Source organism: Calliopsis andreniformis, unplaced genomic scaffold (genome assembly GCF_051401765.1).
Source record: "Calliopsis andreniformis isolate RMS-2024a unplaced genomic scaffold, iyCalAndr_principal scaffold0002, whole genome shotgun sequence".
Taxonomy (NCBI): Eukaryota; Metazoa; Arthropoda; class Insecta; order Hymenoptera; family Andrenidae; genus Calliopsis; species Calliopsis andreniformis.
Genome location: NW_027480423.1, coordinates 28,978,131 through 29,001,637, shown reverse-complemented (window position 1 = coordinate 29,001,637; position 23,507 = coordinate 28,978,131).

The following is a 23,507-nucleotide window of genomic DNA, read 5'->3' as shown; positions in this document are numbered from 1 at the left end:
TATTGTGTTTTATTCATCTGGGGTTGACTTCTAAGGCCGTAGCTATTAGATGTGGTGGAGCAACGCCCGAGAGTGGGGCCTAGGTTGCCCGGTACATAGAAATGACCATTACTTTCACATGTTTGCAAATATACATTATATACGATGGAAAATCTGTTGTATTTATGTTGTATTTTATGCTCCTGGCGTTGACTTCTTAGGCCCTAACTATTTGATCTGGTGGAGCACCGCCCTAGGGTGAAGCCTAGGTTGCCCGGAACGTAGAAAAGACCATTACCTTCACACTGGTTGCAATTATTCGTTTTATACGATGGAAAAACTGTTTTATTTATTTTGTATTTTATGCTTCGGGCGTTGACTTCTAAGGCCCTAACTATTCAATCTGTTGGTGCAACGCCCAAGGGTGAAGCCTATGTTTCCCGGAAAGTAGAAATGACGTTAACTTTCATACTGGTTGCAATTATTCGTTTTATACGATGGAAAAACTGTTTTAGTTGTTTTGTATTTTGTGCTTCGGGCGTTGACTTCTAAGGCCCTAACTATTCGATCTGGTGGCGCAACGCCCTAGAGTGAAGCCTAGGTTGCGCGGAACGTAGAAATGACCATAACTTTCACACCGGTAGCAATTATTCGTTTTATACGATGGAAAAACTGTTCTATTTATTATGTATTTTATGCTTCGGGCGTTGACACCTAAGGCCCTAACTGTTTGATCTGGTGGAGCAACGCCCTAGAGTGAAGCCTATGTTGCCCGGAACGTAGAAATCACCATAACTTTCACACTGGTTGCTATTATTCGTTTTAGACGATGGAAAAACTGTTATATTTATATTGTATTTGATGCTTCTGGCGTTGACTTCTTAGGCCCTAACTGTTCGATCTGGTGGAACAACGCCCTAGGGTGAAGCCTAGGTTGCCCGGAAAGTAGAAATGACCCTAACTTTCACACTGGTTGCAATTATTCGTTTTATACGATGGAAAAGCTGTGGCACCTTTATTGTATTTTATTCATCTGCGGTTGACTTCTAAGGCCGTAGCTATTAGATGTGGTGGAGCAACGCCCTAGAGTGACGCCTAGATTGGCCGGAACGTAGAAATGACCATTACTTTCACAATGTTTGCAATTATTCATTTTATACGATGGAAAAGCTTTTGTACTTATATTGTATTTTATTCTTCTGGCGTTGACTTCTTAGGCCCTAACTATTCGATCTGGTGGAACAACGCCCTAGAGTGAAGACTTGGTTGCCCGGAACATGGAAATGACCATTACTTTCACAATGCTTGCAGTTATTCCTGTTATACAATGGAAAAACTTTTGCATCTTTATTGTATTTTATGCTTCTGGCGTTGACTTCTAAGGCCCTAGCTATTCGATTTGGTAGAGCAACGCCCGAAAGTGGAGCCTAGGTTGCCCGGTACGTAGAAATGACCATTACCTTCAGACTGGTTGCAATTATTCCTGTTTTACGATGGAAAAACTGTTGCATCTTTATTGTATTTTATGCTTCTGGCGTTGATCTCTAAGGCCCTAATTATTCGATCTGGTGGAGCAACGCCCTAGAGTGAAGCCTAGGTTGCCCGGTACGTAGAAATGACCATTACATTCACACTGGTTGCAATTATTCGTCTTATACGATGGAAAAGCTGTTGTATTTATATCGTATTTTATGCTTCTGGCGTTGACTTCTTAGGCCCTAACTATTCCGTCTGGTGGAACAACGCCCTTGGGTGAAGCCTAGGTTGCGCGGAACGTAGCAATGACCATAACTTTCACACTGGTAGCAATTATTCGTTTTATACGATGGAAAAACTGTTCTATTTATTTTGTATTTTATGCTTCGGGCGTTGACTTCTAAGGCCCTAGCTATTCGATCTGGTCGAGCATCGCCCTAGAGTGAAGCCTAGGTTGCCCGGAACGTAGAAATGACCATAACTTCCACACTGGTTGCAATTATTCGTTTTATACGATGGAAAAGCTGTTGTATTTATATCGTATTTTATGCATCTGGCGTTGACTTCTAAGGACCTAACTATTCGATCTGGTGGAGCAACGCACTGGGGTGAAGCCGAGGTTGCGCGGAATGTAGAAATGACCATAACGTTCACACTGGTAGCAATTATTCGTTTTATACGATGGAAAAACAGTTTTATTTATTCTGTATTTTATGTTTCTGGCGTTGACTTCTAAGGCCCTAACTATTCGATCTGGTGGAGCAACGCCCTAGTGTGAAGCCTAGGTTGCCCGGAACGGAGAAATGACAATAACTTTCACACCGGTAGCAATTATTCGTTTTATACGATGGAAAAACTGTTCTATTTATTTTGTATTTTGTGCTTCGGGCGTTGACTTCTAAGGCCCTAACTGTTTGATGTGGTGGAGCAACGCCCTAGAGTGAAGCCTATGTTGCCCGGAACGTAGAAATGACCATAACTTTCACACTGGTTGCTATTATTCGTTTTAGACGATGGAAAAACTGTTATATTTATATTGTATTTGATGCTTCTGGCGTTGACTTCTTAGGCCCTAACTGTTCGATCTAATGGAACAACGCCCTAGGGTGAAGCCTAGGTTGCCCGGGAGGTAGAAATGACCATAACTTTCACACTGGTTGCAATTATTCGTTTTATACGATGGTAAAGCTGTTGCATGTTAATTGTATTTTACTCATCTGGGGTTGACTTCTAAGGCCGTAGCTATTAGATGTGGTGGAGCAACGCCCTAGAGTGACGCCTAGGTTGCCCGGAACGTAGAAATGACCATTACATTCACACTGGTTGCAATTATTCGTCTTATACGATGGAAAAGCTGTTGTATTTATATCGTATTTTATGCTTCTGGCGTTGACTTCTTAGGCCCTAACTATTCCATCTGGTGGAACAACGCGCTTGGGTGAAGCCAAGGTAGCGGGGAACGTAGAAATGTCCATAACTTTCACACTGCTAGCAATTATTCGTTTTATACGATTGAAAAACTGTTTTATTTATTTTGTATTTTATGATTCTGGCGTTGACTTCTAGGGCCCTAACTATTCGATCTGGTGGAGCAACGCCCTAGAGTGAAGCCTTGGTTGCCCGGAACGGAGAAATGACCATAACTTTCACACCGGTAGCAATTATTCGTTTTATACGATGGTAAAACTGTTCCGTTTATTTTGTATTTTATGCTTCGGGCGTTGACTTCTAAGGCCCTAACTATTCAATCTGTTGGTGCAACGCCCTATGGTGAAGCCTTGGTTGCCCGGAAAGTAGAAACGATGTTAACTTTCATACTGGTTGCAATTATTCGTTTTATACGATGGAAAAACTGTTTTAGTTATTTTGTATTTTGTGCTTTGGGCGTTGACTTCTAAGGCCCTAACTAGTCGATCTGGTGGCGCAACGCCCTAGAGTGACGCCTAGGTTGCCCGGAACGTAGAAATGACCATCACATTCACAATGTTTGCAATTATTCATTTTATACGATGGAAAAGCTTTTGTACTTATATTGTATTTTATACTTCAGGCGTTGACTTCTAATGCCCTAGTTATTCGAACAGGTCGAGCAACGCCCTAGAGTGAAGCCTAGGTTGCCGGAACGTAGAAATGACCATAACTTCTACACTGGTTGCAATTATTCGTTTTATACGATGGAAAAGCTGTTGTATTTATAACGTATTTTATGCTTCTGGCGTTGACTTCTAAGGACCTAACTATTCGATCTGGTGCAGAAACGCCCTAGAGTGAAGCCTAGGTTGCGCGGAACGTAGAAATGACCATAACTTTCACACCGGTAGCAATTATTCGTTTTAGACGATGGAAAAACTGTTCTATTTATTATGTATTTTATGCTTCGGGCGTTGACACCTAAGGCCCTAACTGTTTGATCTGGTGGAGCAACGCCCTAGAGTGAAGCCTATGTTGCCCGGAACGTAGAAATGACCATAACTTTCACACTGGTTGCTATTATTCGTTTTAGACGATGGAAAAACTGTTATATTTATATTGTATTTGATGCTTCTGGCGTTGACTTCTTAGGCCCTAACTGTTCGATCTGGTGGAACAACGCCCTAGGGTGAAGCCTAGGTTGCCCGGAAAGTAGAAATGACCATAACTTTCACACTGGTTGCAATTATTCGTTTTATACGATGGAAAAGCTGTGGCACCTTTATTGTGTTTTATTCATCTGCGGTTGACTTCTAAGGCCGTAGCTATTAGATGTTGTGGAGCAACGCCCTAGAGTGACGCCTAGGTTGGCCGGAACGTAGAAATGACCATTACTTTCACAATGTTTGCAATTATTCATTTTATACGATGGAAAAGCTTTTGTACTTATATTGTATTTTATTCTTCTAGCGTTGACTTCTTAGGCCCTAACTATTCGATCTGGTGGAACAACGCCCTAGAGTGAAGACTTGGTTGCCCAGAACATGGAAATGACCATTACTTTCACAATGCTTGCAGTTATTCCTGTTATACGATGGAAAAACTTTTGCATCTTTATTGTATTTTATGCTTCTGGCGTTGACTTCTAAGGCCCTAGCTATTCGATTTGGTGGAGCAACGCCCGAAAGTGGAGCCTAGGTTGCCCGGTACGTAGAAATGACCATTACCTTCAGACTGGTTGCAATTATTCCTGTTTTACGATGGAAAAACTGTTGCATCTTTATTGTATTTTATGCTTCTGGCGTTGATCTCTAAGGCCCTAATTATTCGATCTGGTGGAGCAACGCCCTAGAGTGAAGCCTAGGTTGCCCGGAACGTAGAAATGACCATTACATTCACACTGGTTGCAATTATTCGTCTTATACGATGGAAAAGCTGTTGTATTTATATCGTATTTTATGCTTCTAGCGTTGACTTCTTAGGCCCTAACTATTCCGTCTGGTGGAACAACGCCCTTGGGTGAAGCCTAGGTTGCGCGGAACGTAGCAATGACCAAAACTTTCACACTGGTAGCAATTATTCGTTTTATACGATGGAAAAACTGTTCTATTTATTTTGTATTTTATGCTTCGGGCGTTGACTTCTAAGGCCCTAGCTATTCGATCTGGTCGAGCAACGCCCTAGAGTGAAGCCTAGGTTGCCCGGAACGTAGAAATGACCATAACTTCCACACTGGTTGCAATTATTCGTTTTATACGATGGAAAAACTGTTGTATTTATATTGTATTTTAGGCTTCGGGCATTGACCTCTAAGGCCCTAACTACTCAATCTGTTTTAGCAACGCCCTAGGGTGAATCCTAGGTTGCATGGAAAGTAGAAATGACCATAACTTTAATCCTGGTTGCAATTATTCGTTTTATATGATGGAAAAACTGTTGTATTTATATAGTGTTTTATGCTTCTGGCGTTGACTTCTTGGGCCCTAACTATTCCATCTGGTGGAACAACGCCCTAGGGTGCAGCCAGGTTGCCCGGAACGGAGAAATGACCATAACTTTCACACTGTTTGCAGTTATTCCTGTTATACGATGGAAAAACTTTTGCATTTTTATTGTACTTTATGCTTCAGGCGTTGACTTCTAAGGCCCTAGCTATTCGATTTGGTGGAGCAACGCCCGAGAGTGAAGCCTAGGTTGCCCGGAACGTAGAAATGACAATAACATTCACACTGGTTGCTATCATTCGTTTTATACGATGGAAAAACTGTTATATTTATATTGTATTTTATGCTTCTGGCGTTGACTTCTTAGGCCCTAACTGTTCGATCTGGCGGAACAACGTCCTAGGGTGAAGCCTAGGATGCCCGGAAAGTAGAAATGACCATAACTTTCACACTGGCTGCAATTATTCGTTTTATACGATGGAAAAGCTTTGGTATCTTTATTGTATTTTATTCATCTGGGGTTGACTTCTAAGGCCGTAGCTATTAGATGTGGTGGAGCAACGCCCTACAGTGACGCCCAAGTTGCCCGGAACGTAGGTATGACCATTACCTTCGCACTGGTTGCAATTATTCGCTTTATACGATGGAAAAACTGTTCTATTTATTTTGTATTTTATGCTTCGGGCGTTGATTTCTAAGGCCCTAACTATTCAATCTGTTGGTGCAACGACCAAGGGTGAAGCCTATGTTGCCCGGAAAGTAGAAATGACGTTAACTTTCATACCGGTTGCAATTATTCGTTTTATACGATGGAAAAACTGTTTTATTTATTTTGTATTTTATGCTTCGGGCGTTGACTTCTAAGGCCCTAACTATTCGATCTGGTGGCGCAACGCCCTAGAGTGACGCCTAGGTTGCCCGGAACGTAGAAATGACCATTACTTTCACAATGTTTGCAATTATTCATTTTATACGATGGAAAAGCTTTTGTACTTATATTGTATTTTATTCTTCTGGCGTTGACTTCTTAGGCCCTAATTATTCGATCTGGTGGAACAACGCCCTAGAGTGAAGACTAGGTTGCCCGGAACAAGGAAATGACCATTACGTTCACACTGTTTGCAGTTATTCCTGTTATACGATGGAAAAACTTTTGCATCTTTATTGTATTTTATGCTTCTGGCGTTGACTTCTAAGGCCCTAGCTATTCGATTTGGTGGAGCAACGCCCGAGAGTGGGGCCTAGGTTGCCAGGTACATAGAAATGACCATTACTTTCACACTGTTTGCAAATATACATTATATACGATGGAAAATCTGTTGTATTTATGTCGTATTTTACGCTTCTGGCGTTGACTTCTTAGGCCCTATCCATTTGATCTGGTGGAGCACCGCCCTAGAGTGAAGCCTAGGTTGTCCGGAACGTAGAAAAGACCATTACCTTCACACTGGTTGCAATTATTCGTTTTATACGATGGAAAAACTGTTCTATTTATTTTGTACTTTATGCTTCGGGCGTTGACTTCTAAGGCCCTAACTATTCAATCTGTTGGTGCAACGCCCAAAGGTGAAGCCTATGTTTCCCGGAAAGTAGAAATGACGTTAACTTTCATACTGGTGCAATTATTCGTTTTATACGATGGAAAAACTGTTTTAGTTGTTTTGTATTTTGTGCTTCGGGCGTTGACTTCTAAGGCCCTAACTATTCGATCTGGTGGCGCAACGCCCTAGAGTGAACCCTAGGTTGCCCGGAACGTAGAAATGACCATAACTTTCACACCGGTTGCTATCATTCGTTTTATACGATGGAAAAACTGTTATATTTATATTGTGTTTTATGCTTCTGGCATTGACTTCTTAGGCCCTAACTGTTCGATCTGGTGGAACAACGTCCTAGGGTGAAGCCTAGGATGCCCGGAAAGTAGAAATGACCATAACTTTCACACTGGTTGCAATTATTCGTCTTATACGATGGAAAAGCTGTTGCATGTTAATTGTATTTTACTCATCTGGGGTTGACTTCTAAGGCCGTAGCTATTAGATGTGGTGGAGCAACGCCCTAGAGTGACGCCTAGGTTGCCCGGAACGTAGAAATGACCATTACATTCACACTGGTTGCAATTATTCGTCTTATACGATGGAAAAGCTGTTGTATTTATATCGTATTTTATGCTTCTGGCGTTGACTTCTTAGGCCCTAACTATTCCATCTGGTGGAACAACGCGCTTGGGTGAAGCCAAGGTAGCGGGGAACGTAGAAATGTCCATAACTTTCACACTGCTAGCAATTATGCGTTTTATACGATTGAAAAACTGTTTTATTTATTTTGTATTTTATGCTTCTGGCGTTGACTTCTAGGGCCCTAACTATTCGATCTGGTGGAGCAACGCCCTAGAGTGAAGCCTTGGTTGCCCGGAACGGAGAAATGACCATAACTTTCACACCGGTAGCAATTATTCGTTTTATACGATGGTAAAACTGTTCTGTTTATTTTGTATTTTATGCTTCGGGCGTTGACTTCTAAGGCCCTAACTATTCAATCTGTTGGTGCAACGCCCTAGGGTGAAGCCTAGGTTGCCCGGAAAGTAGAAACGATGTTAACTTTCATACTGGTTGCAATTATTCGTTTTATACGATGGAAGATCTGGTCTATTTATATCGTATTTTATGCTTCTGGCGTTGACTTCTTAGGCCCTATCTATTCCATCTGGTGGAACAACGCCCTAGGGTGCAGCCAGGTTGCCCGGAACGGAGAAATGACCATAACTTTCACACTGTTTGCAGCTATTCCTGTTATACGATGGAAAAACTTTTGCATCTTTATTGTACTTTATGCTTCAGGCATTGACTTCTAGGGCCCTAGCTATTCGATTTGGTGGAGCAACGCCCGAGAGTGAAGCCTAGGTTGCCCGGAACGTAGAAATGACAATAACTTTCACACTGGTTGCTATCATTCGTTTTATACGATGGAAAAACTGTTATATTTATACTGTATTTTATGCTTCTGGCGTTGACTACTTAGGCCCTAACTGTTCGATCTGGCGGAACAACGTCCTAGGATGAAGCCTAGGTTGCCCGGAAAGTAGAAATGACCATAACTTTCACACTGGTTGCAATTATTCGTTTTATACGATGGAAAAGCTGTTGAATTTATATCGTATTTTATGCTTCTGGCGTTGACCTCTTAGGCCCTAACTATTCGATCTGGTGGAACAACGTCCTAGGGTGAAGCCTAGGATGCCCGGAAATTTGAAATGACCATAACTTTCACACCGGTTGCAATTATTCGTTTTATACGATGGAAAAGCTGTTGCATCTTTATTGTATTTTATTCATCTGGGGTTGACTTCTAAGGCCGTAGCTATTAGATGTGGTGGAGCAACGCCCAAGAGTGGGGCCTAGGTTGCCCGGTACATAGAAATGACCAGTACTTTCACACTGTTTGCAAATATACATTATATGCGATGGAAAATCTGTTGTATTTATGTTGTATTTTATGCTTCTGGCGTTGACTTCTTAGGCCCTAACTATTTGATCTGGTGGAGCACCGCCCAAGGGTGAAGCCTAGGTTGCCCAGAAAGTAGAAATGATGTTAACTTTCATACTGGTTGCAATTATTCGTTTTATACGATGGAAAAACTGTTGTATTTATATTGTATTTTATGCTCCTGGCGTTGACTTCTAAGGCCGTAGCTATTAGACGTGGTGGAGCAACGCCCTAGAGTGACGCCTAGGTTGACCGGAACGTAGAAATGACCATTACTTTCACAATGTCTGCAATTATTCATTTTATACGATGAAAAAACTGTTGTACTTATATTGTATTTTATCCTTCTGGCGTTAAATTCTAAGTCCCTAGCTATTCGATCTGGTGGAGCAACGCGCTAGAGTGAAACATAGGTTACCCGGAACGTAGAAATAACCAGTACTTTCACACTGGTTGCAGTTATTCGTTTTATACAATGGAAAAACTGTTCTATTTATTTTGCATTTTATGCTTCGGGCGTTGACTTCCAAGGCCCTAGCAATTCCATCTGGTGGAGCAACACTCTAGCGTGAAGCCTAGGTTGCCCGGAACGTAGAAATGACAATTACTTCCACACTGTTTGCAAATATACATTATATACGATGGAAAAGCTGTTGTACTTATATTGTAATTTATGCTTCTGGCGTTGACTTCTTAGGCCGTAACTATTTGATCTGGTGGAGCACCGCCCTAGAGTGAAGCCTAGGTTGCCCGGAACGTAGAAATGACCATAACTTTCACACTGGTTGCTATTATTCGTTTTATATGATGGAAAAACTGTTATATTTATATTGTATTTTATGCTTCAGGCGTTGACTTCTGAGGCCGTAGCTATTCGATGTGGCGGAAGAACGTCATAGAGTGAAGCCTAGGTTGCCCGGAACGTAGAAATGTCCATATCTTTCACACTGTTTGCAATTATTCATTTTATACGGTGGCAAAGCTGTTGCATTTATATTGTATTTTATGCTTCTGGCGTTGACTCCTTAGGCCCTAACTATTCAATCTGGTGGTGCAATGCCTCAGAGTTAAGTCTAGTATGCCCGAAACGCCGAAATGATCATTACTTTCACGCATGTTGCTATTATTCCGGTTATACGATGAAAAGACTGTTTTATTTTTATTGAATTTTATGCTTCAGGCGTAGGCTTCTAAGGCCGTAGCTATTCGGTATGGTGCATCACCGCCCTAGAGTGAAGCCTAGGTTGCTCGGAACGCAGAAATGACCACTACTTTCACACAGATTGCAATTACTTATTTAATACGATGGAAAAGCTGTTGTATTTATATCGTATTTTATGCTTCGGGCGTTGACTTCTTAGGCCCTAACACTTCGGTCTGGTGGAGCAACGCACTACAGTGAAGCCTAGGTTGCCCGGAACGTAGATATGACCATAACCTTCACACAGGTTGCAATTATTCGTTTTATACGGTGTAAAGGCTGTTGTATTTATTTTGTATTTTATTCTTCTGGTGTTGACTTCTTAGGCCCTAACTATTCGATCTGGTGGAACAACGCCGTAGAGTGAAGCCTAGGTTGCCCGGAACGTAGAAATGACCATTACTTTCACACTGTTTGCAATTACTCATTTTATACCATGGAAAAGCTGTTGTATTTATATCGTATTTTATGCTTCTGGCGTTGACTTCTAAGGACCTTACTATTCGATCTGGTGGAGCAACGCCCTAGAGTGAAGCCTAGGTTGCCCGGAACGTAGAAATGACCATAACTTTTACACTGGTAGCAATTATTCGTTTTATGCAATGGAAAAACTGTTCTATTTATTTTGTATTTTATGCTTCGGGCGTTGACTTCTTTGGCCCTAACAATTCGATCTGGTGGAGCAACGCCCTAGAGTGAAGCCTAGGTTCCCTGGAACGTACAAATGACCATCACTTTCACACGGGTTGCAATTATTCCTGTTATAGGATGGAAAGACTGTTGTATTTTTATTGCATTTTATGCTTCTGGCGTTCACTTCTTAGGCCCTGACTGTTCGATCTGGTGGAACAACGCCCTATGGTGAAGCCTAGGTTGCCCGGAACGTAGAAATGACAATTACTTTCACACTGTGTGCAATAATTCCTTTTATACGATGCAAAAGTTGTTGTATTTATATCGTATTTTATGCTTCTGGCGTTGACTTCTAAGGACCTAACTATTCGATCTGGTGGAGCAACGCCCTAGAGTGAAGCCTAGGTTGCTCGGAATGTAGAAATAACCATAACTTTCACACTGGTTGCAATTATTCGTTTTTTACAATGGAAGAGCTGTTGTATTTATATTGTATTTTATGCCTCTGGCGTTGACTTCTAAGGCCCTAGCTATTCGATCTAGTGGAGCAACGCCCTTGAGTGAAGCCTAGGTTGCCCGGAACGTAGAAATGACCATCACTTTCAAACTGGTTGCAATTAATCCTGTTATACGATGGAAAAACTGTTGTATTTTAATTGCATTTTATGATTCGGGCGTTGACTTATAAGGCCCTGACTATTCAATCAGTTGGAGCAACGCCCTAGAGTGAAGCCTAGGTTGCTCGGAATGTAGAAATGACCATAGCTTTCACACTGGTTGCAATTATTCGTTTTATACGATGGAAAAACTGTTGTATTTATATTGTATTTTATGCTTCTGGCGTTCACTTCTTAGGCCCTAACTATTCGATCTGGTGGAACAACGCCCTAGGGTGAAGCGTAGGTTGCCCGGAACGTAGAAATGACCATAACTTTTACACTGGTAGCAATTATTCGTTTTATACAGTGGAAAAACTGTTCTATTTATTTTGTATTTTATGCTTCGGGCGTTGACTTCTAAGGCCCTAACTGTTTCATCTGGTGGAGCAACGCCCTAGAGTGAAGCCTAGGTTGCTCAGAATATAGAAATGACAATTACTTTCACACTGTTTGCAATTATTCCTTTTATACGATGCAAAAGCTGTTGTATTTATAACGTATTTTATGCTTCTGGCGTTGACTTCTAAGGACCTAACTATTCGATCTGGTGGAACAACGCCCTAGAGTGAAGTCTAGGTTGCCCGGAACGTCGAAATGACCATCACTTTCAAACTGGTTGCAATTAATCCTGTTATACCATGCAAAAGCTGTTGTATTTATAACGTATTTTATGCTTCTGGCGTTGACTTCTAAGGTCCTAACTATTCAATCTGTTGGAGCAACGCCCTAGAGTGAAGCCTAGGTTGCTCGGAATGTAGAAATGACCATAACTTTCACACCGGCTGCAATTATTCGTTTTATACGATGGAAAAGCTGTTGTATTTATATTGTATTTTATGCTTCTGACGTTCACTTCTTAGGCCCTAACTATTCGATCTGGTGGAACAACGGCCTAGGGTGAAGCCTAGGTTGCCCGGAACGTAGAAATGACCATAACTTTTACACTGGTAGCAATTATTCGTTTTATACAATGGAAAAACTGTTCTATTTATTTTGCATTTTATGCTTCGGTCGTTGACTTCTAAGGCCCTAACTGTTTAATCTGGTGGAGCAACGCCTTAGGGTGAAGCCTAGTTTGCCCGGAATGTAGAAATGACCATTACTTTCACACTGTTTGCAATTATTCCTTTTATACGATGGAAAAGCTGTTGTATTTGTATTGTATTTTATGCTTCTGGCGTTGACTTCTAAGGCCCTAGCTATTCGATCTAGTGGAGCAACGCCCTAGAGTGATGCCTAGGTTGCCCGGAACGTAGAAATGACCTTCACTATCAAACTGGTTGCAATTAATCCTGTTATACGATGGAAAAACTGTTGCATTTTTATTGCATTTTATGCCTCTGGCGTTCACTTCTTAGGCCCTAACTATTCGATCTGGTGGAACAATGCCCTAGGGTGAAGCCTAGGTTGCCCGGAACGTAGAAATGACCATAAGCTTCATAATGGTTGCAATTATTCGTGTTATACGATGGAAAAACTGTTTTATTTCTATTGTATTTTATGCTTCGTGCGTTGACTTCTTAGGCCCTAACTATTCGATCTGGTGGAGCAACGCCCTACAGTGAAGCCTAGGTTGCCCGGAACGTAGAAATGACCATAACTTTTACACTGGTAGCAATTATTCGTTTTATACAATGGAAAAACTGTTATATTTATATTGTATTTTATGCTTCTGGCGTTGCCTTCTTAGGCCCTAACAGTTCGATCTGGTGGAGCAACGCCCTAGAGTGAAGCTTAGGTTGCCCGGAACGTTGAATCGGCCATCACTTTCAAACTGGTTGCAATTATTCCTGTTATATGATGGAAACACTGTTGTACTTTTATTGCATTTTATGCTTCGGGCGTTGACTTCTGAGGCCGTAGCTATTCGATGTGGTGGAACAACGCCCTCGGGTGTAGCCTAGGTTGCCCGGAACGTAGTAATGACCATAACTTTTACACTGGTAGCAATTATTCGTTTTATACAATGGAAGAACTGTTCTATTTATTTTGTATTTAATGCTTCGGGCGTTGACTTCTAAGGCCCTAACGGTTTGATCTGGTGGAGCAACGCCCTAGAGTGAAGCCTAGGTTGCCCGGAACGTAGAAATGACCATAACTTTCACACTGGTTGCTATTATTCGTTTTATACGATGGAAAAGCTGTTGTATTTATATCGTATCTTATGCTTCTGGCGTTGACTTCTTAGGCCCTAACTATTCCATCTGGTGGAACAACGCCCTAGAGTGAAGCCTAGGTTGCCCGGAACGTAGAAACGACCATAACTTTCACACTGGTTGCTATTATTCGTTTTATACGATGGAAGAGCTGTTATATTTATATTGCATTTTATGCTTCTGGCATTGAATTCTAAGTCCCTATCTTTTCCATCTGGTGGAGCAACACCCTAGAGTGCAGCCTAGGTTGCCCGGAACGTAGAAATGACCATTACTTTCACAATGTCTAGAATTATTCATTTCATACGATGGAAAAACTATTGTACTTATATTGTATTTTATCCTTCTGGTGTTGAATTCTAAGTCCCTAGCTATTCGGTCTGGTGGAGCAACGCCCTAGTGTGAAACCTAGGTTACCCGGAACGTAGAAATGACCATTACTTTCACAATGTCTGCAATTATTCATTTCATACGATGGAAAAACTGTGGCCTTATATTGTATTTTATCCTTCTGGCGCTGAATTCTAAGTCCCTAGCTATTCGGTCTGGTGGAGCAACGCCCTAGTGTGAAACCTAGGTTACCCGGAACGTAGAAATGACCAGTACTTTCAGACTGGTTGCTGTTATTCGTTTCATACGATGGAAAAGCTGTTATATTTATTTTGCATTTTATGCTTCGGGCGTTGACTTCCAAGGCCCTAGCTATTCCATCTGTTGGAGCAACACCCTAGAGTGCAGCCTAGGTTGCCCGGAACGTAGAAATGACCATTACTTTGACAATGATCGCAATCATTCATTTTATACGATGGAAAAACTGTTGTACTTATATTGTATTTTATGCTTCGGGCGTTGACTTCTAAGGCCCTAACTATTCGATTTGGTGGAGCAACGCCCTACAGTGAAGCCTAGGTTGCCCGGAACGTAGAAATAACCAGTACTTTCACACTGGTTACAGTTATTCGTTATATACAATGGAAAAACTGTTCTATTTATTTTGTATTTTGTGCTTCGGGCGTTGACTTCTAAGGCCCTAACTATTCAATCTGGTGGCGCAACGCCCTAGAGTGAAGCCTAGGTTGCCCGGAACGAAGAAATGACCATAACTTTCACACTGGTTGCAATTATTCCTGTTCTACGATGGACAAGCTGTTGTATTTATATCGTATTTTATGCTTCTGGCGTTGACTTCTAAGGACCTAGCTATTCGATCTGGTGGAGCAACGCTCTAGAGTGATGTCTAGGTTGCTCGGAATGTAGGAATGACCATAAATTTCACACTGGCTGCAATTATTCATTTTATACGATGGAATAACTGTGGTACTTATATTGTATTTTATGCTTCAGGCGTTGACTTCTGAGGCCGTAGCTATTCGATGTGGAGGAAGAACGCCATACAGTGAAGCCTAGGTTGCCCGGAACGTAGAAATGACCATCACTTTCACACGGGTTGCAATTATGCCTGTTATAGGATGGAAAGACTGTTGTATTTTTATTGTATTTTATGCTTCAGGCGTTGACATCTGAGGCCGTAGCTATTCGATGTGGTGGAAGAACGCCATAGAGTGAAGCCTAGGTTGCCCGGAACGTAGAAATGACCATAACTTTCATACTGGTTGCAATTATTCGTTTTATATGATGGAAAAACTGTTGTATTTATATTGTTTGTTATGCTGCTGGCGTTCACTTCTTAGGCCCTAGCTATTCGATCTGGTTAAACAACGCCCTTGGGTGAAGCCTAGGTTGCCCGGAACGTAGAAATGACCATAACTTTTACACTGGTTGCTATTATTCGTTTTATACGATGGAAAAACTGTTATATTTATATTGTATTTTATGCTTCTGGCGTTGCCTTCTTAGGCCCTAACAGTTCGATCTGGTGAAGCAACGCCCTAGAGTGAAGCCTAGGTTGCCCGGAACGTAGAATCGGCCATCACTTTCAAACTGGTTGCAATTATTCCTGTTATATGATGGAAACACTGTTGTACTTTTATTGCATTTTATGCTTCGGGCGTTGACTTCTGAGGCCGTAGCTATTCGATGTGGTGGAACAACGCCCTCGGGTGTAGCCTAGGTTGCCCGGAACGTAGAAATGACCATAACTTTTACACTGGTAGCAATTATTCGTTTTATACAATGGAAGAACTGTTCTATTTATTTTGTATTTAATGCTACGGGCGTTGACTTCTAAGGCCCTAACGGTTTGATCTGGTGGAAGAACGCCCCAGAGTGAAGCCTAGGTTGCCCGGAACGTAGAAATGACCATAACTTTCACACTGGTTGCTATTATTCGTTTTATACGATGGAAAAGCTGTTGTATTTATATTGCATTTTATGCTTCTGGCATTGAATTCTAAGTCCCTATCTTTTCCATCTGGTGGAGCAACACCCTAGAGTGCAGCCTAGGTTGCCCGGAACGTAGAAATGACCATTACTTTCGCAATGTCTGCAATTATTCATTTCATACTATGGAAAAACTATTGTACTTATATTGTATTTTATCCTTCTGGCGTTGAATTCTAAGTCCCTAGCTATTCGGTCTGGTGGACCAACGCCCTAGTGTGAAACCTAGGTTACCCGGAACGTAGAAATGACCATTACTTTCACAATGTCTGCAATTATTCATTTCATACGATGGAAAAACTGTGGCCTTATATTGTATTTTATCCTTCTGGCGCTGAATTCTAAGTCCCTTGCTATTCGGTCTGGTGGAGCAACGCCCTAGTGTGAAACCTAGGTTACCCGGAACGTAGAAATGACCATTACTTTCACAATGTCTGCAATTATTCATTTCATACGATGGAAAAACTGTGGACTTATATTGTATTTTATCCTTCTGGCGTTGAATTCTAAGTCCCTGGCTATTCGGTCTGGTGGAGCAACGCCCTAGAGTGAAGCCGAGGTTGCCCGGAACGTAGAAATGACCATCACTTTCACACGGGTTGCAATTATTCCTGTTAAAGAATGGAAAGACTGTTGTATTTTTATTGTATTTTATGCTTCAGGCGTTGACTTCTGAGGCCGTAGCTATTGGATTTGGTGGAAGAACGCCATAGAGTGAAGCCTAGGTTGCCAGGAACGTAGAAATGACCAGAACCTTCATACTGGTTGCAATTACTCGTTTTATATGATGGAAAAACTGTTGTATTTATATTGTATTTTATGCTGCTGGCGTTCACTTCTTAGGCCCTAACTATTCGATCTGGTGGAACAACGCCCTGGGGTGAAGCCTAGGTTGCCCGAAACGTAGAAATGACCATAACATTCACGCTGGTTGCTATTATTCGTTTTATACGATGGAAAAACTGTTATATTTATATTGTATTTTATGCTTCTGGCGTTGATTTCTTAGGCCCTGACTATTCAATCTGGTGGAACAACACCCTAGAGTGAAGCCTAGATTACCCGGAACGTAGTAATGACCAGTACTATCACACTGTTTGCAGTTATTCCTGTTATACGATGGAAAGCTGTAGCATCTTTATCGTATTTTATGCTTCTGGCGTTGACTTCTTAGGCCCTAACTATTCGATCTGGTGGAGCAACGCGCTAGAGTGCAGCCTAGATTGCACGGAACCTAGAAATGGCCATTACCTTCACACTGTTTGCAATTATTCATTTTATACGATGGCAAAGCTGTTGTACTTATATTGTATTTTATGCTTCGGGCGTTGACTTCTAAGGCCCTAACTATTCGATTTGGTGGAGCAACGCCCTACAGTGAAGCCTAGGTTGCCCGGAACGAAGAAATGACCATAACTTTCACACTGGTTGCAATTATTCCTGTTCTACGATGGACAAGCTGTTGTATTTATATCGTATTTTATGCTTCTGGCGTTGACTTCTAAGGACCTAACTATTCGATCTGGTGGAGCAACGCTCTAGAGTGATGTCTAGGTTGCTCGGAATGTAGGAATGACCATAAATTTCACACTGGCTGCAATTATTCATTTTATACGATGGAATAACTGTGGTACTTATATTGTATTTTATGCTTCAGGCGTTGACTTCTGAGGCCGTAGCTATTCGATGTGGAGGAAGAACGCCATACAGTGAAGCCTAGGTTGCCCGGAACGTAGAAATGACCATCACTTTCACACGGGTTGCAATTATGCCTGTTATAGGATGGAAAGACTGTTGTATTTTTATTGTATTTTATGCTTCAGGCGTTGACATCTGAGGCCGTAGCTATTCGATGTGGTGGAAGAACGCCATAGAGTGAAGCCTAGGTTGCCCGGAACGTAGAAATGACCATAACTTTCATACTGGTTGCAATTATTCGTTTTATATGATGGAAAAACTGTTGTATTTATATTGTTTGTTATGCTGCTGGCGTTCACTTCTTAGGCCCTAGCTATTCGATCTGGTTAAACAACGCCCTTGGGTGAAGCCTAGGTTGCCCGGAACGTAGAAATGACCATAACTTTTACACTGGTTGCTATTATTCGTTTTATACGATGGAAAAACTGTTATATTTATATTGTATTTTATGCTTCTGGCGTTGCCTTCTTAGGCCCTAACAGTTCGATCTGGTGAAGCAACGCCCTAGAGTGAAGCCTAGGTTGCCCGGAACGTAGAATCGGCCATCACTTTCAAACTGGTTGCAATTATTCCTGTTATATGATGGAAACACTGTTGTACTTTTATTGCATTTTATGCTTCGGGCGTTGACTTCTGAGGCCGTAGCTATCCGATGTGGTGGAACAACGCCCTCGGGTGTAGCCTAGGTTGCCCGGAACGTAGAAATGACCATAACTTTTACACTGGTAGCAATTATTCGTTTTATACAATGGAAGAACTGTTCTATTTATTTTGTATTTAATGCTACGGGCGTTGACTTCTAAGGCCCTAACGGTTTGATCTGGTGGAAGAACGCCCCAGAGTGAAGCCTAGGTTGCCCGGAACGTAGAAATGACCATAACTTTCACACTGGTTGCTATTATTCGTTTTATACGATGGAAAAGCTGTTGTATTTATATTGCATTTTATGCTTCTGGCATTGAATTCTAAGTCCCTATCTTTTCCATCTGGTGGAGCAACACCCTAGAGTGCAGCCTAGGTTGCCCGGAACGTAGAAATGACCATTACTTTCGCAATGTCTGCAATTATTCATTTCATACGATGGAAAAACTATTGTACTTATATTGTATTTTATCCTTCTGGCGTTGAATTCTAAGTCCCTAGCTATTCGGTCTGGTGGACCAACGCCCTAGTGTGAAACCTAGGTTACCCGGAACGTAGAAATGACCATTACTTTCACAATGTCTGCAATTATTCATTTCATACGATGGAAAAACTGTGGCCTTATATTGTATTTTATCCTTCTGGCGCTGAATTCTAAGTCCCTTGCTATTCGGTCTGGTGGAGCAACGCCCTAGTGTGAAACCTAGGTTACCCGGAACGTAGAAATGACCATTACTCTCACAATGTCTGCAATTATTCATTTCATACGATGGAAAAACTGTGGACTTATATTGTATTTTATCCTTCTGGCGTTGAATTCTAAGTCCCTGGCTATTCGGTCTGGTGGAGCAACGCCCTAGAGTGAAGCCGAGGTTGCCCGGAACGTAGAAATGACCATCACTTTCACACGGGTTGCAATTATTCCTGTTAAAGAATGGAAAGACTGTTGTATTTTTATTGTATTTTATGCTTCAGGCGTTGACTTCTGAGGCCGTAGCTATTGGATTTGGTGGAAGAACGCCATAGAGTGAAGCCTAGGTTGCCAGGAACGTAGAAATGACCAGAACCTTCATACTGGTTGCAATTACTCGTTTTATATGATGGAAAAACTGTTGTATTTATATTGTATTTTATGCTGCTGGCGTTCACTTCTTAGGCCCTAACTATTCGATCTGGTGGAACAACGCCCTGGGGTGAAGCCTAGGTTGCCCGAAACGTAGAAATGACCATAACATTCACGCTGGTTGCTATTATTCGTTTTATACGATGGAAAAACTGTTATATTTATATTGTATTTTATGCTTCTGGCGTTGATTTCTTAGGCCCTGACTATTCAATCTGGTGGAACAACACCCTAGAGTGAAGCCTAGATTACCCGGAACGTAGTAATGACCAGTACTATCACACTGTTTGCAGTTATTCCTGTTATACGATGGAAAGCTGTAGCATCTTTATCGTATTTTATGCTTCTGGCGTTGACTTCTTAGGCCCTAACTATTCGATCTGGTGGAGCAACGCGCTAGAGTGCAGCCTAGGTTGCACGGAACCTAGAAATGGCCATTACCTTCACACTGTTTGCAATTATTCATTTTATACGATGGCAAAGCTGTTGTACTTATATTGTATTTTATGCTTCGGGCGTTGACTTCTAAGGCCCTAACTATTCGATTTGGTGGAGCAACGCCCTACAGTGAAGCCTAGGTTGCCCGGAACGTATAAATGACCATTACGTTCACACTGTGTGCAATTATTCATTTTATACGATGGAAAAGCTGTTGTATTTATATTGTATTTTATGCTCCTGGCGTTGACTTCTAAGGCCGTAGCTATTAGATGTGGTGGAGCAACGCCCTAGAGTGACACCTAGGTTGACCGGAACGTAGAAATGACCATTACTTTCACACTGTTTGCAATTATTCATTTTATACGATGGCAAAGCTGTTGTACTTATATTGTATTTTATGCTTCGGGCGTTGACTTCTAAGGCCCTAACTATTCGATTTGGTGGAGCAACGCCCTAGAGTGAAGCCGAGGTTGCCCGGAACGTAGAAATGACCATCACTTTCACACGGGTTGCAATTATTCCTGTTAAAGAATGGAAAGACTGTTGTATTTTTATTGTATTTTATGCTTCAGGCGTTGACTTCTGAGGCCGTAGCTATTGGATTTGGTGGAAGAACGCCATAGACTGAAGCCTAGGTTGCCAGGAACGTAGAAATGACCAGAACCTTCATACTGGTTGCAATTACTCGTTTTATATGATGGAAAAACTGTTGTATTTATATTGTATTTTATGCTGCTGGCGTTCACTTCTTAGGCCCTAACTATTCGATCTGGTGGAACAACGCCCTGGGGTGAAGCCTAGGTTGCCCGAAACGTAGAAATGACCATAACATTCACGCTGGTTGCTATTATTCGTTTTATATGATGGAAAAACTGTTATATTTATATTGTATTTTATGCTTCTGGCGTTGATTTCTTAGGCCCTGACTATTCAATCTGGTGGAACAACACCCTAGAGTGAAGCCTAGATTACCCGGAACGTAGTAATGACCAGTACTATCACACTGTTTGCAGTTATTCCTGTTATACGATGGAAAGCTGTAGCATCTTTATCGTATTTTATGCTTCTGGCGTTGACTTCTTAGGCCCTAACTATTCGATCTGGTGGAGCAACGCGCTAGAGTGCAGCCTAGGTTGCACGGAACCTAGAAATGGCCATTACCTTCACACTGTTTGCAATTATTCATTTTATACGATGGCAAAGCTGTTGTACTTATATTGTATTTTATGCTTCGGGCGTTGACTTCTAAGGCCCTAACTATTCGATTTGGTGGAGCAACGCCCTACAGTGAAGCCTAGGTTGCCCGGAACGTATAAATGACCATTACGTTCACACTGTGTGCAATTATTCATTTTATACGATGGAAAAGCTGTTGTATTTATATTGTATTTTATGCTCCTGGCGTTGACTTCTAAGGCCGTAGCTATTAGATGTGGTGGAGCAACGCCCTAGAGTGACACCTAGGTTGACCGGAACGTAGAAATGACCATTACTTTCACACTGTTTGCAATTATTCATTTTATACGATGGCAAAGCTGTTGTACTTATATTGTATTTTATGCTTCGGGCGTTGACTTCTAAGGCCCTAACTATTCGATTTGGTGGAGCAACGCCCTACAGTGAAGCCTAGGTTGCCCGGAACGTATAAATGACCATTACTTTCACACTGTGTGCAATTATTCATTTTATACGATGGAAAAGCTGTTGTATTTATATTGTATTTTATGCTTCGGGCGTTGACTTCTAAGGCCCTAACTATTCGATTTGGGTGGAGCAACGCCCTACAGTGAAGCCTTGGTTGCCCGGAACGTAGAAATGACCATTACTTTCACACTGGTTGCTATTATACATTTTATACGATGGAAAAGCTGTTGTATTTATATTGTATTTTATGCTCCTGGCGTTGACTTCTAAGTCCCTAGCTATTCGATCTGGTGGAGCAACGCCCTAGTGTGAAACCTAGGTTACCCGGAACGTAGAAATGTCCAGTACTTTCAGACTGGTTGCTGTTATCCGTTTCATACGATGGAAAAGCTGTTATATTTATTTTGCATTTTATGCTTCGGACGTTGACTTCTAAGGCCCTAACTGTTTGGTCTGGTGGAGAAACGCACTAGAGTGAAGCCTAGGTTGCCCGGAACGTAGAAATGATCATTACTTTCGCACTGGTTGCAATCAGTCATGCTATACGATGGAAAAACTGTTGCGTTTTTATTGTGTTTTATGCTTCTGGCGTTGACTTCTATGGCCCTACCTATTCGATCTGGTGGAGCAACGCCCTAGAGTGCAGCCTAGGTAGCCCGGAACGTAGAAATGACCACAACTTTCACACTGATTGCTATTATTCGTTTTATACGATCGAAAAACTGTTATATTTATGTTGTATATTATGCTTCTGGCGTTGCCTTCTAAGGCACTGCCTATTCGATCTTGTGGAGCATCACTCTACAGTGAAGCCTAGGTTGCCCGGGACGTAGAAATGACCATCACTTCCATACGGGTAGCAATTATTCGTTTTATACGATGGAAAGACTGTTGTATTTATATTGTATTTTATGCTTCTGGCGTTGACTTCTAAGGCACTAACTATTCGATCTGGTGGAGCAACGCCCTAGAGTGAAGCCTAGAGTACCCGGAACGTAGTAATGACAAGTACTATCACACTGTTTGCAGTTATTCCTGTTATACGATGGAAAGCTGTTGCATCTTTATCGTATTTTATGCTTCTGGCGTTGACTTCTAAGGCCCTAGCTATTCGATCTGGTGGAGCAAGGCCCTAGACTGAAGCCTAGGTTGCCCGGAACGTAGAAATGACCATAACATTCACACTGGTTGCTGTTATTCGTTTCATACGATGGAAAAGCTGTTATATTTATTTTGCATTTTATGCTTCGGGCGTTGACTTCTAAGGCCCTAGCTATTCCATCTGGTGGAGCAACACCCTAGAGTGCAGCCTAGGTTGCTCGGAACGTAGAAATGGCCATGGTATTTTATGCTCCTGGCGTTGACTTCTAAGTCCCTAGCTATTCGATCTGGTGGAGCAACGCCCTAGTGTGAAACCTAGGTTACACGGAACGTAGAAATGTCCAGTACTTTCAGACTGGTTGCTGTTATCCGTTTCATACGATGGAAAAGCTGTTATATTTATTTTGCATTTTATGCTTCGGACGTTGACTTCTAAGGCCCTAACTGTTTGGTCTGGTGGAGAAACGCACTAGAGTGAAGCCTAGGTTGCCCGGAACGTAGAAATGATCATTACTTTCGCACTGGTTGCAATCAGTCATGCTATACGATGGAAAAACTGTTGCGTTTTTATTGTGTTTTATGCTTCTGGCGTTGACTTCTATGGCCCTACCTATTCGATCTGGTGGAGCAACGCCCTAGAGTGCAGCCTAGGTAGCCCGGAACGTAGAAATGACCACAACTTTCACACTGATTGCTATTATTCGTTTTATACGATCGAAAAACTGTTATATTTATGTTGTATATTATGCTTCTGGCGTTGCCTTCTAAGGCACTGCCTATTCGATCTTGTGGAGCATCACTCTACAGTGAAGCCTAGGTTGCCCGGGACGTAGAAATGACCATCACTTCCATACGGGTAGCAATTATTCGTTTTATACGATGGAAAGACTGTTGTATTTATATTGTATTTTATGCTTCTGGCGTTGACTTCTAAGGCACTAACTATTCGATCTGGTGGAGCAACGCCCTAGAGTGAAGCCTAGAGTACCCGGAACGTAGTAATGACAAGTACTATCACACTGTTTGCAGTTATTCCTGTTATACGATGGAAAGCTGTTGCATCTTTATCGTATT